The 15060-nt window shown below is 43.0% G+C and overlaps 1 protein-coding gene and 1 pseudogene across 2 annotated transcripts in view; one reads left to right on the top strand and one right to left on the bottom strand.

The window, feature by feature from the left end:
- The window catches only part of Arhgap26 (Rho GTPase activating protein 26), a 387278-nt gene that overhangs the window by 285118 nt on the left and 87100 nt on the right, over positions 1–15060 (bottom strand). The window lies entirely within an intron of this gene.
- LOC114629798 lies at positions 3768–3953 on the top strand (annotated as a pseudogene).

Here is a 15060-nt window from a genome sequence, read left to right as displayed (position 1 = left end):
CTGGGGCTGGGGCTGGGGCTGGGGCTGGGGCTGGGGCTGGGGCTGGGTGCTTGGTACCTGCTCGTATAACCTTACTGGTTCATGTTCAGGCAGCACTAGACACAGCATGGAGCCAGAGTTGGTAATGTTTACTTTGCATAACTGCTGTTGCAGGAGGACAGGATGCCTGCAGGGTCGAGCAAAATGATCACTGCCTACATCCAAGTAATACAAGACCTTCAAGGAGATGAGGAAAATAAGCACAGGAAAGCAGCTACAAGTCTGGACTTTTTAGAAACTCCTCCCAAAACCTTCTACCCTCTTGGGCCAGAGGAAGGCGCCCTTCCCTGTGGATGATGCCAAGCTCTGCCTCTGCAAACACTCCTGTGCAACACAATCAAGAGGCTGGAACACAAGCATAATGCTTCTTTAGAACAGAAGGTGCATCATTATTTTCCAAACACTTTAGAAAAACACCTTAATTTCACTTTATAAGTGATAGCACAGTTAATCCAATGGGTAAAACAATGTAACTGTGCACACGTGTATACACCACATAATAAGGAATTCAAGGTAACCTTATAATTACATTTCATTTTGGTAGATATGCTGTATTTCTGTGCCCTCAAAGTTACTCTAATTGCATCTAACTATCTTAGGAATTTCCATTAGTCACATATTTCTCTCCAGATGTAGAAAGTGATTGTAGTTCCTAAAGGAAGACTCCTAGGATAAGAACTTGCTAGAATTTGCCCTCTCTGCTATAGAAAGCTCAAGAACACCAAAGTCCCCAGGCCTTGCTTGCTGGGGTTCCCCTCCTCTGCCCCATCACCCTGTATCTGGAATGATTCTGAAGCCTGAGTGATTTCATCTCATAACATTCAAAGGATGTCTTGGGTCCCTAGGCAGTCACATCCAAAATATGCTGTGCTGCCTTGTCTGGACAAAGCAGCACAAGCCAGCTTACAGGTACCTGAGAGTCACCAGAAAGGAGCAACCATGAGAAGAGAGAGAGGGAGAAAGAGGGGGGGGGTTCTGAAGGAGTACCATTTACTCTTCATCTTCATCCATAAGTAAAGTTCTTAACAGTCAAATCAAACTCTCTACCCATATACCCTTTTCTAAGAAGATCAGCCAAAGGTGAGGAAGGGCCTCCCTGTCTTGCCACACAAGTTGACACAGCTGGTCAACCTCATGCACAATGACTGTCTCCAAGCCTGTATATTCTATACTGAATGGCTTAACTTTGCCAGGTCTTCCCATTGACTTCACTACCAAACAAATATTACTGTCTGCCTACATGCTTGTCACAGCCTCCTTTCTGCTCTCCCTATAGCTACTTCCATCCCTTTGGGAAGTTTTCTACCCAACTGTGTCAGCCTTGTGAAAGCTAGAGAGGAGACTAGAGGCCCTCTCAAGGCTTGAAAGACCCTGAGGATGTGATCTGCCACCTCCTGATCTAGGCTCCAGCTGCCCTGGACAGGACAGTTCCTGCCACTCTGCCTCCAGATCAGAAGTTTCTTCCTTCAAGGAGCTTTTGTTGGCTTTTCTAACCAACCCAAATTTGACCCTATTTTTCACTTCATGAATACTATGAAACTCTTCCTTCATAGAAACTTGGTGTTAGTATATGTAACTCTGTGATGTGCCTTAAAGAAGTGAGTTCTACCCAGGCAGGATAGTGTCCTTTGGTGCCTCTCCCTTATCTCTCCAAAACTCAGCTCAAGCCTGGCTGGGAACATGAGTCACAGAAGTAACAATGACAGAGAAAAGCGAGGAACCTCCATAGTTGCATCAGCCTTCACTGAAGGTAAACCTCCCAACTCCATGTTTGATGGGGGGTGGGGGCAGGAGGGAGATTAAGCACATTAATAAAAGCTTTCTGACTAATGGGAACCTGGGTGGAGCCTGATGTATACAGAATGTGCTTACCACTAATATGGGACCACCTCCTCTCATACTGTCAATGAGGACAATTCTCACAAGGCTGAAGGGAGAGCCACCATCTGCAGGAGCATTAAGTAAAACTTTCTGCCAAGGACCTAGAGAGATAAACTAGAAACAAACTAAGACCCAATCACAGCCACATGCCAGCCCCAACACGTCCCCAAGCCTCAAGTCAACAGTATAAGAGTTCTCACAGCATGAGTCCGTCTTACAGAAACAACACTGATGATAAGGTTTCCCAGGCTCAAAACACAGCATTTTACAGCCACTCCAGTGTACTTAGATGTGGAGAGAAAGGGTGATAGGGTTTTTACTAAATGCCATTTACATCCTGAACCCCATCAGCAAGGAAGACTATGTTGAATCTCAGAACCACACATAAAGAATTCATCTAGAGTCCATGATGCAAGGCACTACCTATGCCCACTAGGTGGCGATCAACCATATCAGACAGTACTTATCCTGGCCCTTTTGATGAAGATTTGCTAACCTGAAAGGAAGCAACCTGAGGATGCTTGATTCTGATTATAGGAAGATCCAAACCTCCGGTGGGAAGAGATGCTCTGATAGTCAGAGGATGGATGTTATCTGGAATATTCTGGAAGGAATATATTTTATGAATTCACTGCCAACAATGAATGGCTTATTATTCTTTCAGATCTAGTTGGAAACAACTCAGAACACCTCTCCTCTAAGCATCAGCCAACTGCATTAAATGATATGTACCCTGATTATCCATCTGTGTGATTTTCCTAAAGCCATTCCCTAACTATTTCCTAAATGCGGCAAGAACCAGCACTAACCCAGAAGAATTGAGTTTGGGACTGTAGTATCAAAGCTAATACAACGTTCAGAGTTGATTATAGAAATGAAATCAAGTGGAACAAGAAAGGGTGTGACTCGTTCCAAGATGAGGGAATTGAGTCAAATTCTACTTACATCAAAATTCCCTTAAAGAAAATGAAGGAGTCTGTCTCAAGCCCACATTAATACACATCAAAATAGCTATGATTATGTATTAGTGGATTGATTTCTAACTGTGATAGGGCTTTTAAATTGTGATTAAATTGTGCCACCTATAAATTAGGTTGTGTTGTTTTGTTTTGTTTTTTTCCTTCCATTTGCAGTTAGGGAGACTGGTGCTCAGAAAGGCTTAACCCTTCTGAGGGCCACAAAGTTAATAAATCTGGTATTATAAGCAACCTGATCCTTCTATGCTGTAATGCCTAGTGTACTCAAATGCTTGAGGCTCTAATGTCAATATATTTGTAGAAGGATGGCTTATACATGTCCCATATTCTTACAGAGAATTTAAAGTAGAAAGGTCTAATCTGTACATACAAAACTATAAATTAAGTTAGCATGTGCCAAGGCAATCAAAGAGGGGCAGCTACAGAAGTACACATGGGGTATTACTTCAGCTGGGCCACAAGAGACAGCAACAACACAAAGGGAAAGGAAAAAATGGAGATGAACGCTTGAGCCGAGTCTTGTTTGGATATACAGAAAACAAGAGGTGGCCAGAAGGCAGGCTCAGGAAGGTATTCTCAAGTAAAATGGAGCAAAATCATGCAAAAACAAACAAACTGAAACTGTCAGAAACAATCAGGTGAATAGACAGAAATAGACTGCAAAGGAAGGTCCAAATCAACCACCAGAAGTGCTTCCATGTTAAGTGACAGAATCTAGATGTTACCCCTGGAGAAACTGGAATCAAGTCTTCACATAAGTGTAACAAGATCACTCTGAATAGTAAGATCATGAAGAAAGGAGAGTGAGGTGGTATGGCCATTTCTTCTGCCTTCCATCTCTGAATCCATCATAGAACTTCCAGTAGCGGTATGTTGGGCCAGAGTATCTGGAGGTTCACAATCTCTGTGGTCTATCACAGCCACTGTGAGGAGGGTCTGGGAAAGAATTTGCCATTTTCAGTGGAAAACAATTGGTGGTTACTGGCTATGATGACCGTGTACTTTGGATCTGGATTTGCTGCTCCTTTCTTTATAGTAAGGCACCAGCTACTTTAAAAAAATAAGGATATTTAATTCATCCCTTTAACAGAATGAAAAATGTTTAAGAGATATAATCTGAAAATTAGATTAAACTCTTGAACTCTTATACTAGAAAAAAACTATAAATAAACTAATGACATTTAAAAAAAGAGTAACAAGATCAGTTTCAATATTGATGAAGTCTTTAATAAGGAGCTGCCCAGAACTCCATTTTAGGACACCCACTGTGGTATATCTTACTTTGCTGTGAGATCATGAAACCCAGGCAAGGGATAGTCATTGACAAAGAACACCTCTCCAACTGGACCTGTGTACAAAGAGCACTGGACAGCCAATGAAGAGAGTATATAACGACTAAGGAACTCTGCTTCCTCCTGAAAACCTAAGGTCCTCTTAGAAATGACCAGTAGTCCTTAGATTCACTGAATTATGTACGTAGATGATGATGGATATAAACACACCTGTATCTCCCAAGTATTATTAGTTTTTATATGCTTTAATATGTTGAGCTGTCAGGTTTACCCAAATATGTCAATATTTGTACATTATTTATGTACTTTATATGTTATAAATATTAGCTTATCCCCATAAGAACTCTTGAGGTTAAATGCTAATGACTGACCTTTTAATTTTCTGTAGTTTATTTGTTATGTATTGTATATATATAAGTGCTTTGTCTACGTGCACATCAGAGGGGCTCAGATCCCATCGTAGATGGTTGTGAGCCACCATGTGGAAGTCAGGACCTCTGGAAGAGCAGCCAGTGTTCTTAACTACTGAGCCATATGATCGGGCTTTTACATGAGAAACTTCAGAGCATGCTGGGTGAAAGTTTCTGTTTGGGGCCACACACATGATAGGCACAGGCTCTGTCTCTTAATTATATTCACCACCCAGAACATGTTAAGAGACAGTGTGTTACATGAAGTACTTAGCAAACATCTGCTGATACTGTGACCAAGGCATCAAGTGTTTTCATCAGTATCAGGTCAACAACACAAGAGCCCAGCCATGAAGCAGAAGTGGACTGGAGAAGTGGGTACTGTATTTAGAAAGCTACATTCACATGCTGTCCTAAGGTACAATGAGACAGAAAGCTGGTGCAAGGAAAAGTCCCTTAAGGAAAACTCGTATTTGGTTAGTTAGAAACAAAGAAATGCATTCTGAAAACTAACCCAGTAAGGGCACAAAAAACCAGAGGGTATTTCCAGAATGCTCAAGTACAGATCAATGAACCAGTCTCCCTCTCGATCTCTCTCTGTCTTTCTTTCTTCCCTTTCTCCTCATATACATATATTCTCTCTCTCCCCTCTCCCCTCTCCTTCTCCCTCCCCCCCCCCACACACACACACAATTCAAGGGCTTGACTTGCTTGGGTTCCAGATGTAAACCCCAGGTCTCCCATTTCTTAGCTCTGTGCCTTTAGCCAAACTACTCAACCTTTACAAGCGTCTATTAAAGTATAAGGACAGCATGCACTTCCCAGAGGTATCCTGGGAATTAAAAGTGGAAAGAGCCTAGCACAAGACAGCTGCTGATCTACCTTCCTGCCCAGGAGCAGAGATGGGGCAAAACTCCATTAGCCAGTTAGAGAGAAGAGCATAACAAAAAGGAACCATAAGTGTCATGATAATTAAATATGTTTGTCTCACTGGCTCACCAAAGTAACCAAATAACCCTATTTCAGTGAACTACTACAAATTCATTTACGAGTTTAAAGGTTTTCTTCAGTTGCTTAGAGAAGTTTAAACATGTACAAATTTACAATTTCCTCCCAGATGAAAAGGGAGGCAGAATTTATTTGGAGACTGGGAATTTAGAACAGTTTGTAAACTACTTACCTGGTATGTCACACAGTCCTCCAAAATTAATATGATTAATTAATAATTTTAAAAAAAATATTATTTAAAAAACAAGCAAACAGACAAGTGTAGTTTGTGGGCTTTAAATGCAGAAGAGGTAGAAGTGATGGTGTCATCAAATCACTTTTGTTTCTTGCCTGGGAGGGGACAGCCACAGCCCCAGATTAGACAGATGAAAGGACCAGACCAACATACAAAGCTGGGGTACTGGGTTTCTTGAGAAGGCCAGGCTTTTCTGCAGAGTGCCTTTCTATGTTTTAGAAAGGAGATGATGAATTAAGGACTGAAGCAGGGGAATCACAAGTTCTAGAACAGCCTGGACTATTGTCTCAAACTGGGAAAATGAGCGCATATAGGTTTAAACCAGTGATTTCCAGGTAAACAAATAAGACTAAGGCTGAGAATTCCAGAAGGGCCAAGAAATCCAGAGAGTGGAGAAGTTTTCTCTCTCAGTGACACAGAACTGCTGTGAGAAGCCCAACAAGAGCAGGGAGGTAGCAAGTGTGAGGCCCTGACTGGAGTCTCCAGTCTCAGCTTTGATTGTGAAAAGCCATTCCCTCCAGGGTGGGGTATCTTGTAATGCACAGCCTGTAATGCTATAATCACCGAGGTATCTTCTCAATGCACATTCTAATCCAGAAGTCTTGCAAGTTAGAATCCACAGGCCTGCATGAGGTCCCAGGTGATGCCCGTGGCGGTGTTCCAGACACCATACTCTCTGAATTAGGATTTGGACTCCCACCTAAGACCTGAAAGCAAAGAACAAAGCTGCGCGTCCTTGTAGCACAATGATGACAAGCAAGATCTCATCTGGAAGGATTGTTGCATGAGAAAACTTCTGCAAATATAATGAAACCAATATCAGACACAGAAATAGCAAGCAGCTCCTACGGCCACTACACACACTGAACCCACTGCGAGCTGCTGCTTCACACACACAAAACGGAAAAGAACTCGTTTGAAAACCAAGGGTTGAACCAGAGCTCCGGGATCCCACTGAAAACTCTTTTCTGTTTGTTTGGTTTTTTTTCTTCTTTGCTTGATTATGAGAATATATTTGGCATATTCCTACAGAAAGGTGTACCCCTTTGTTGTTCTAAGAGAACGGTTTTCAAAAAGCTGATTGAGGAAATGCAGACTCTGTTAGTCTCAGCAAATAACCATAGCAACTAATACCACCCAAATAAAATGATGTCTTCTCAGTGATGTGCTGGCTCAATTAGATTAAGAGGGTGACGTGTACCATCTGAAAAAATTACAGTGATAAACTTCCAGCAAAATCCAGACCTTCTTGGAAAGGGTTATAAGTAAAAGAATAGCCTTGCCAATAAATTAAAGACAGGACACAGAGCCAGAAAAAATCCAGGAGGTGAAAAACTGGAACAGCACTGCTCTGTTTACCCCAGCTTACAGAGACAGAATCCATGGATGAACACAAGCAAACGGCTTCCCATCTGAAGGCCACCACCTCTACCAGAGACCTATCAAGGAAGTGGCAACTGGTCTCTTTCTGTGCCTTCCTTCATGAACAGTGTAAAGGAAAGAAAAATACTGTTACCTCAGAGGAGTCTTCTGAGATGTTTACCTAAATAACTGTAAAGCTTTTAGATGTCAAAGGGGAAGACTGAAGAATAGTAGTCTCTGGCTAGTAAAGGGTTTCCAGCACTTAGAAAGGTCCTCTCAGACACTAACCATTCTGTATCAAGATCTTTATACTGGAGTTATGTTTGTGAATGAATACTTCAGCATCTAGTCTTTCCACGCCCCCACCCTAGACCAGACCTGCCTCTTCCAGTTCTCTGCAGACACATATTCTCTGAACAAATCCAGACAAGCAAGAACCTCACTTGGGAAAACAGGAGTGGCTACGCCAAGGCCAATAACCTCCCTGTCACCTCTGAAGCCTTTCTAGCAAAAAGGACAAAGAGGAAAAAAATAAATAACCCTACCCATAGAATCGAAGTCTACCTGACACTCGGCAGTTAGTTGGGAACAGCAAAAAGTCAGTCATATTCACATAGTAGACACCCTGCCTGCAGGTCTTATCAACAGTGGAAACAAACTTACAGGTAATCAAGGGAAAGCACAGGAAGAAAATGAAGGCCTTCAACCAGCAGTACCGGCTTCATGTCTGTGCTGGGGCTTTGTAACAGGCTCCCAGGAGGCCAAGTCCCATCTCCACCTTTCACAACCCCACTGTACTGTTTCCACCTGTGTGAGACAGAGCTAAAAGGAGAGCTACACCTCAGAGTTCCTCTGAGAAGAAAAATGGCACATGGAAGTACTTAGCACAGGGCCTGGCCTGCAGTAAGCACTCAATAAACCAGAGGTATTAGTATTAGACAGCTTTGTATAATGATGTCATAAATAAAGCATCAGGCAGATTTATGTCCATAACGAGATCCAGCCAGCCACCCAGCTGCCTCCTCGACATGTGAATGGTCCCACCACACTGACTCCTGGCCTTCCTCCACTCGAGCTCCCTGCAACAGGATTAGGATCTAGACTTCATCCAATTCCAGGCACAGTTAAGTGCTTCTCAACATATAACACAGGAGACCAGGCAACAGCTGCTCAGCACCAAAAAGGAGTTCAATTAAAAAGAAAAACCCATTGTCTCCTCAAACTGGATTCAATAAACATTTCCTGAAATTTAAAAAAGAAAAAAAGCATTCAGCAATTCTGAACGGAGCCACACCTAATAACATTCTCAGAAATCAGTTTCACTTCCTTCTATCGCCTGTTTAATCCCTGCTGCTGCATCTCAAGGGGAGCTTGTGCTCTGGTGGCAAAACAGGGAGCCCCAGTTGGGCAAACACCCACTTTCCTCAGAGGTGCTCTTCTTGGGAACCTCTGCTTACACCTAGTATCTACTCATGTCCCAGTGCTTCTCAGAGCATCCGTTATTCCTGCTTACCACACAATGGGAGAAGCCAAAGATTAGTACTTCTCACACTACAGTACCATCTGTATTCGGCTTTCTCGGAAGTCCACTCAGCCACCTCAATCATGAGGTCCAGGGGCTGTGATATCTAGATCACGGCCTGGACTTTCCAGGTAGTTTTATTTATTTTTTTAGATTATAATACTATTACATCATTTCCCCTTCCGTTTTTCCCTCCAAATCTCAGGAGGAACCCATACAACCATGCTCTATTTAAAATTCATAGCCTCTTTTTCTTTAACTGTTATTGCTCGTGTGTATATGTGTTTGTGTGTTTTCCTAAATACACAAATATAACCAGTTGAGCCTGTGCAATGCTACTTTCATGTGTGTATGTATGTACATAGTTTTCAGGGCTAACCATTTGGTATCGGATAACTGCCTTTCTATGGAGAAGACTATTTGTCCCACTCTCCGCCTTCCTTGGTTGCCTGTAGTTCTGTGTAGGGCTGAGAACACGAGGGGTTTCCCCTATGCACATTAGCATGTCCGCTCATATCATACTTGTTCACGTCATGTTGACGAGACCTCATAATTCTAACTTCTGACATTTCTAGATTACAAACATCTCACAGCAAATCTCCTATGGTCCCTGAGCCTTAAGTAAAGAAGTTGTGTAGCAGATCTATCAATTGGGCCTGGGCTCCATAATCTGCATTTGATCAGTTATGGTTTTCCATTATGGTCTCTATCTATTACAAAGAGAAATTTCCTGATGAAGTATGAGAGCTACACTTATCGCGAGTATAAGGACAAATATTCAGAATGTAGTTAGGGATTATACTGGTTTATTAAAGTGGTGGTTTACTTCACTATCCCTGGGTATTTGGCTAGGTTTCCAGGACCATGCATGAACTCCCCCTTGCTGAACAGGTCTCAAGTCCGGTTTGAAAGCTGTTGGCTCCTGCCAATGTCTGCATACTCCTACTGTAACCTTGGGGTTATCAAGCCATAACAATGCCAATCAGTCTTATACCTGCTAAAGTTCAAGAAGTGCCACAAACTAAAACTTCAGAACATCTAGTACCAGGCACCCACAATGGAATGGCTGCTGATTACAGAGGTGGACATCCTGAAGCCAAGTTCATCTTTGACTATCTGACTGTAGGTCTGTAAGTGTTCTAAGAGTAGGCAACTCATGCACAGGACAAAAGAAACCATAGTAACAGCTAGGGGGTAGGAGGAGGGAATGTAATTCAAGTGAAAACTCCAAAGATTTCAAAGCTAGACTCTAAAACAAATAAACAAATAAAAAAAACCTTCCCACGAGCTGGCCAGATCACTCAGCAGGTAAAGGATCTTTTCACCAAGCCTGACTACCTGAATGTCATCACAGGAACACATGGTGGGAAGAGGAACTGACTGCCATAACTGTCCTCTGACCACCATATATGTACTATGGCACACGTGAGAACATGCAAACATGCCAAACAAACACAATCAATCAATCAATCAACCAACCAATCAATCAATCAACCAATCAGCAATGTTCTTCATTGTTTCATTCAGAACGCTACCAGGACCATGGCCCTGTCTGGTCCCCAATTTCTAAAGCTTAGCTCTTGGCACCTGAAGCTGATGAATGGCTCAGTGCTGGCTATACAGAAACCAAGCTTCCCACAGAGGTAGAGCTGTCTTCAGCTTCTGGGAAGCTTGAACTTCCCAGGAGTGTCATTACAGACTCTTTCCCAGGCACTTTTTTCTGATACACAGACCCAAGAGATTCTCAAGAGGAGAGCCTGAGGCACAGGCATATAGTGTTCACAGCTATGCTCAGAAATGGCCACTTAGTCCACTGCTCTGTGGTAGCTGTCTTAAAACTTTATATTTGGGTAACTGAAGTCCCACAGGATGTGGAGCACATGTGTGCACATAGACGATGGTATTCCTGGATACATAGTGCTTTGATGCCCCCAATTCTAGGGAACTTGTGGTCTGTGGAAACTTAGCGAGAATCAAAATGAGTCCTAAAGGAGCTTGTTAGGTCTATAGCTGCAGAGGTGGGACAATGACAATCATGAAAGGCCACACTTTCTGCTCCAAGAAGGCAAGAGCATTTGAAGGGCCTCAGATAACATTCTGATATTAGTGGAGCCTTTCTTACTCCTGCTTTTTCTCCAGATAAGCCAGGCATTTCTACAGACCATGACAATAGGGAAATGAAAAGCCCGGGCATGCGGCCTTTCTTCCAGTCCCTCCTCACTCATCAGCAAGCCAGGAGCAAGCACACTGGGGTCTGCAGGCATCAAGATATGCAGCGCTTCCATTGTTAGTGGTACTAAGCACATATGAGGCACAAAGCATGGGCCGTGTAAATCTGGATGATGCTGCATATGAGTCATTTACATTCGAGATGGGCACTGTAGATATAAAGATGAACAGGAAATGCATACTGATAACTTAAGTATTTCTTTTTAGAACATTCGATTACAAATTAAAATACCACAAGTCAACAGGAAAGAAGCTTTCTATTTTAATATCTTTTATAGCTTTGATGTCTGCATTTTTTTTTAACAAGGAGCCATGAAGATTATGCAGCATAGCCCTGGGATTGTTTTGATACCTCAAATAAAACTTCCCTTCTCTCCAGTTGGTACCTGAAGGTATACCACCTCTGTAACATCACCATCTCAGGCTAATTCATATCTGTCCACCTATCTTCTTCCCTCCAGACAACTTCTCACGCTGGTACACAGAATGGGCTTTCAAAGGCAGATCTGATTTCCTTGTTGCTCACTGTCACCACCACCCTTCCCAACTATAACTGTCCCTACTCCTTTCAAGACAAATCTAAACAAAGCTTTATCTTTGCCTACAAGATCTGTCTCTATAGTCCACTAATCATGCCCTCTGCCTATGGCATAGTCCCAGGTCAACATTCATATTAATCCTTAAGTGTGGCAGGAAGCCTCCAGCAACATGCCTGGGTGTTCCCTCTTACTCAGAGCTCTCCTCACCTCCATCCAGGTCCTACACCTTGGCCCATAGACATTACTTGTTTAGAAAAACCTGTCCCACCCATGGCATCTTCAATCCTTACACACCCCTGCCCCGATCTTGTCTGTAAATAGAAGCATCCTTGAATTGGGAGGCCATTTAATGTGTACATTCCTAATGCTATCACACAGCCCAAGAAGCCAATAGCCATGCTGACCTGCTCATTAAAAGGGAAACTACCATGATCCTAGCATGCCATAAGCTCCCAATGATGACTTTAAACTGCTTAAAATTACATTTATTATTGATTTGTATGTATGTACATGTGCATATGTGGTTGCATGTGCCATAGTACATGTGTGTGAATTGGAGGACAAATTTCAGGAATCAGTTCTCCCTTTCTAACATATGCATGTTGGGAACATATAACATACAACTCAGGCCATCAGGCTTAGCATCAATGCCTTGGCCTACTGGGATACCTCTCTGGTTGCCCAACAATATCTTTAAATGTCTAAACAGATACACAGTAAGAATGTTGACTTTTATAAGGTTCATTCCAAAAATAATAAGCCCTGTATTTCTCTTTTTACAGAAAGAGAAAGTTGAGTTACAGAAATAGAGGCAAAATCTTCATGACATTATCCATTCCTTCATGATGCATAAAACAATCTGAACCCATTTCCTGGGTCTTAAGAAAACACAAAACGTGCACTCTCCTCTTACTTGTTCTGCAGCAAGATGCTTCTGATGTTTTCAGGAGACCACTCCAGCTACAGCAAATGCTAGGAACAAATCTGCACTTGAGTAAATGGAGTAGATGAGGGTAGAATTTTAAATACCTAATAGAGTGGGAAACTGTGCCCATTAGCCTCATGTAAATGCAGACGCCATCATTCCTATGCAGCATGGATTGCTTGAAGAAACACATTCACAAGCGGGCTCTCTGGGTAAGTATTTCCTGATCTGTCGTTTGCAGTTCACCTGAATCAGGTCATCCCAACTTAATGAATAAGAAAGTCTGAGAATCAAATCTATACTCTGCCTTTTTAATAAGTTCTCCAGGTGACTCTTCAGCAGACTGAACTGAAAGACTTTTGTTACAGGAAGACACTGCACGCAAGGTCTGGATCCCAGAGAACTGGAAGACACTAACAACAGTGAACCTGGGAAAAGGAGGGAAATCAGAAAAGGAAAGCAATGGCCTCCTGTGGACCTGGAAAGTCCCTGGCAGTACTCCGCCAAGACAGCAGCAGGAAGCAGTTCCCACAGAAGAGGAGGACCATGGAAAAACCCTGGGCCATTGTTTGCTGGGTCATTAATTATTTTGGCCATGTTACTCTCATGGGCATTTCCTCCTATCTCAAGGTATACTTGAACAGTTAAAAAAATCCTGACATGGTCCCCTTGCTACAGGAAGGCCAAGGTGAATATGACAGAGCCACTTCTCTCATTCTCATGGCTGCTTTGGGGTATGAAAGAAGCAGTCTGTGTGCATATATGCCTTGGTCACAGTCAGGAATTTCTGCTGCTGTTGCATCTGTCCTCTGTCCTCCAAGCCCTTGGCCAGCCTCCTTATGCCCACCCATCAGAAACTGAATAATGAATAGACCACATCCTCCCCTGAGGTGATAGGGCCATTCTATGCAGAGCCAAGTTGTCACCATGTTCAGTCAGGTGGGGCATGTTTGCCAAACATTGTCATGGCTGGGCTTATTGATGGCCCGTCTTGAAATGAGGGGATAGGAGGGTCATGAGCTCTTCACTGAGTATCCATCCATCCATCCCAATAAGTTGTATGTAATTCTGCACTAGTTGCACATGGTCTCTGAGCCTCTGGGAGGGGGCAGAGTATGTAGATAGGGAAGGATGAGAGAAGGAGCTCTGTCATCCTGCCATGGGGAAGCCATCATCCCTGCTGGAGACAAACCTTCCAGTGTGGCTGCTTTTAATGTCACCTGTGCTCCATAATCCCTCAGCCAGTGCTCTGAACATGAGCCTAGTAAGCTGATTGGTTCCCCAGGTGACTTTGGTGGATTCACACCTTTGGTTTGTTATGGGGACCATAGAAGGAAAAGTATATGCTATTGATGTCTCTCCTGGGGAAGGAATTCTAGCAATAGTTCTTCAAATCTGTGTTTACCCAAAACCTGCCAGGTGATCTTATGTGCAAGAGTATTTGATGATACCATCAATTAAAATTCAGCCATACTGGGTGAAGATGGACCCTAAATCAGATCACTAGTGTCCCTGTATAAGAAGGAAAAAAATACAAGGAGAATGCCCTGTGAGAACAGGGGCAGAAACTAGGGTGATATAGCTAGAAGCCAAGGGACACTGGGGCCTGTCAAAGCCACTGCTATCTAGGACGGTGAAGGGATCAATCTTCACTGGAGTCTCCAGGGTGCAGATGTCCGAGCTGACACCCTGATTTCAGATTTCTGTCTCTACAATGGTGAGGAAATGAATTTGTGGTCATTTTTTCTGGCAGCACTAGGATACTAATAGGCCTTCCTTTCTTATAAACTTGGGCTTAGAATCCAACAGCTCGCAAAAACATGGAAGGAATTGCTCTTCACACAGAAGGTGTGCCAGTCTCAACTGGAGTCTCTTGCCTCGGCTCTCCACTTGTTCACCTTTCTTCTTCTTCATACCAGTGCCTTCGAAGCTCTTCCTGGATATGAAAGTCCTCTCTCAAGCCCTGATACTACTGAAACCTGGCTTCCTCCAGAAAGCCCTATAAGGTGTGGTTTCCCAAACATGGCCCCCACACCCTTCTACCGGCCCATGCTAGACTGAGGCAGCTGCACGTCTCCCTAAACTTCCCAACTTCCTCAGTGTGGGCAGCTCCAAGAGAGTTCAGACAGCGAAGTTCCATACAGTGCCACAGCTGGCTGTCCCCAGGGCTCAGCCCATGGGGGTAAAAGTATATTTAACTGAACAGGTCAATGCAAATGTCCTCCATTCTTCATGACTAGGCCAGAAATGCAGCCTGTCTTCTCACAGCTGTGAGAATACTGCTATAAAAGAAGTGGACTACCACAGAGATGACTCATTTATTCAGGGATTCATTCACAAAAAATGTATATTAGATGTATATTAGTTATCTATGTATGCACCATCTCTATATTTTTATGGAGAGACAAAGCTAGGTAAGAAATAGATGCAGCCTGTGACTTTGTAGCACTACAAGTTGGAGTACAGGATATAAGTCACTCAGTAACCTCACATCAGAGCTAAAAAGTAACCCATGGTTTTGTTCAAAAACCTGTTATGTGCTAAATTCTATGGAATGCACAGCTCCAATATTTAGACAATGCACAGCATGTAGACAGGCTCTTGATAATGGAGATGAAGAAAGAAGTACAGACTAGATGGA

This window comes from Grammomys surdaster, unplaced genomic scaffold (assembly GCF_004785775.1).
Source record: "Grammomys surdaster isolate TR1022 unplaced genomic scaffold, NIH_TR_1.0 317, whole genome shotgun sequence".
Classification (NCBI taxonomy): domain Eukaryota; kingdom Metazoa; phylum Chordata; class Mammalia; order Rodentia; family Muridae; genus Grammomys; species Grammomys surdaster.
This window is presented reverse-complemented; position numbering and strand designations above follow the sequence as displayed.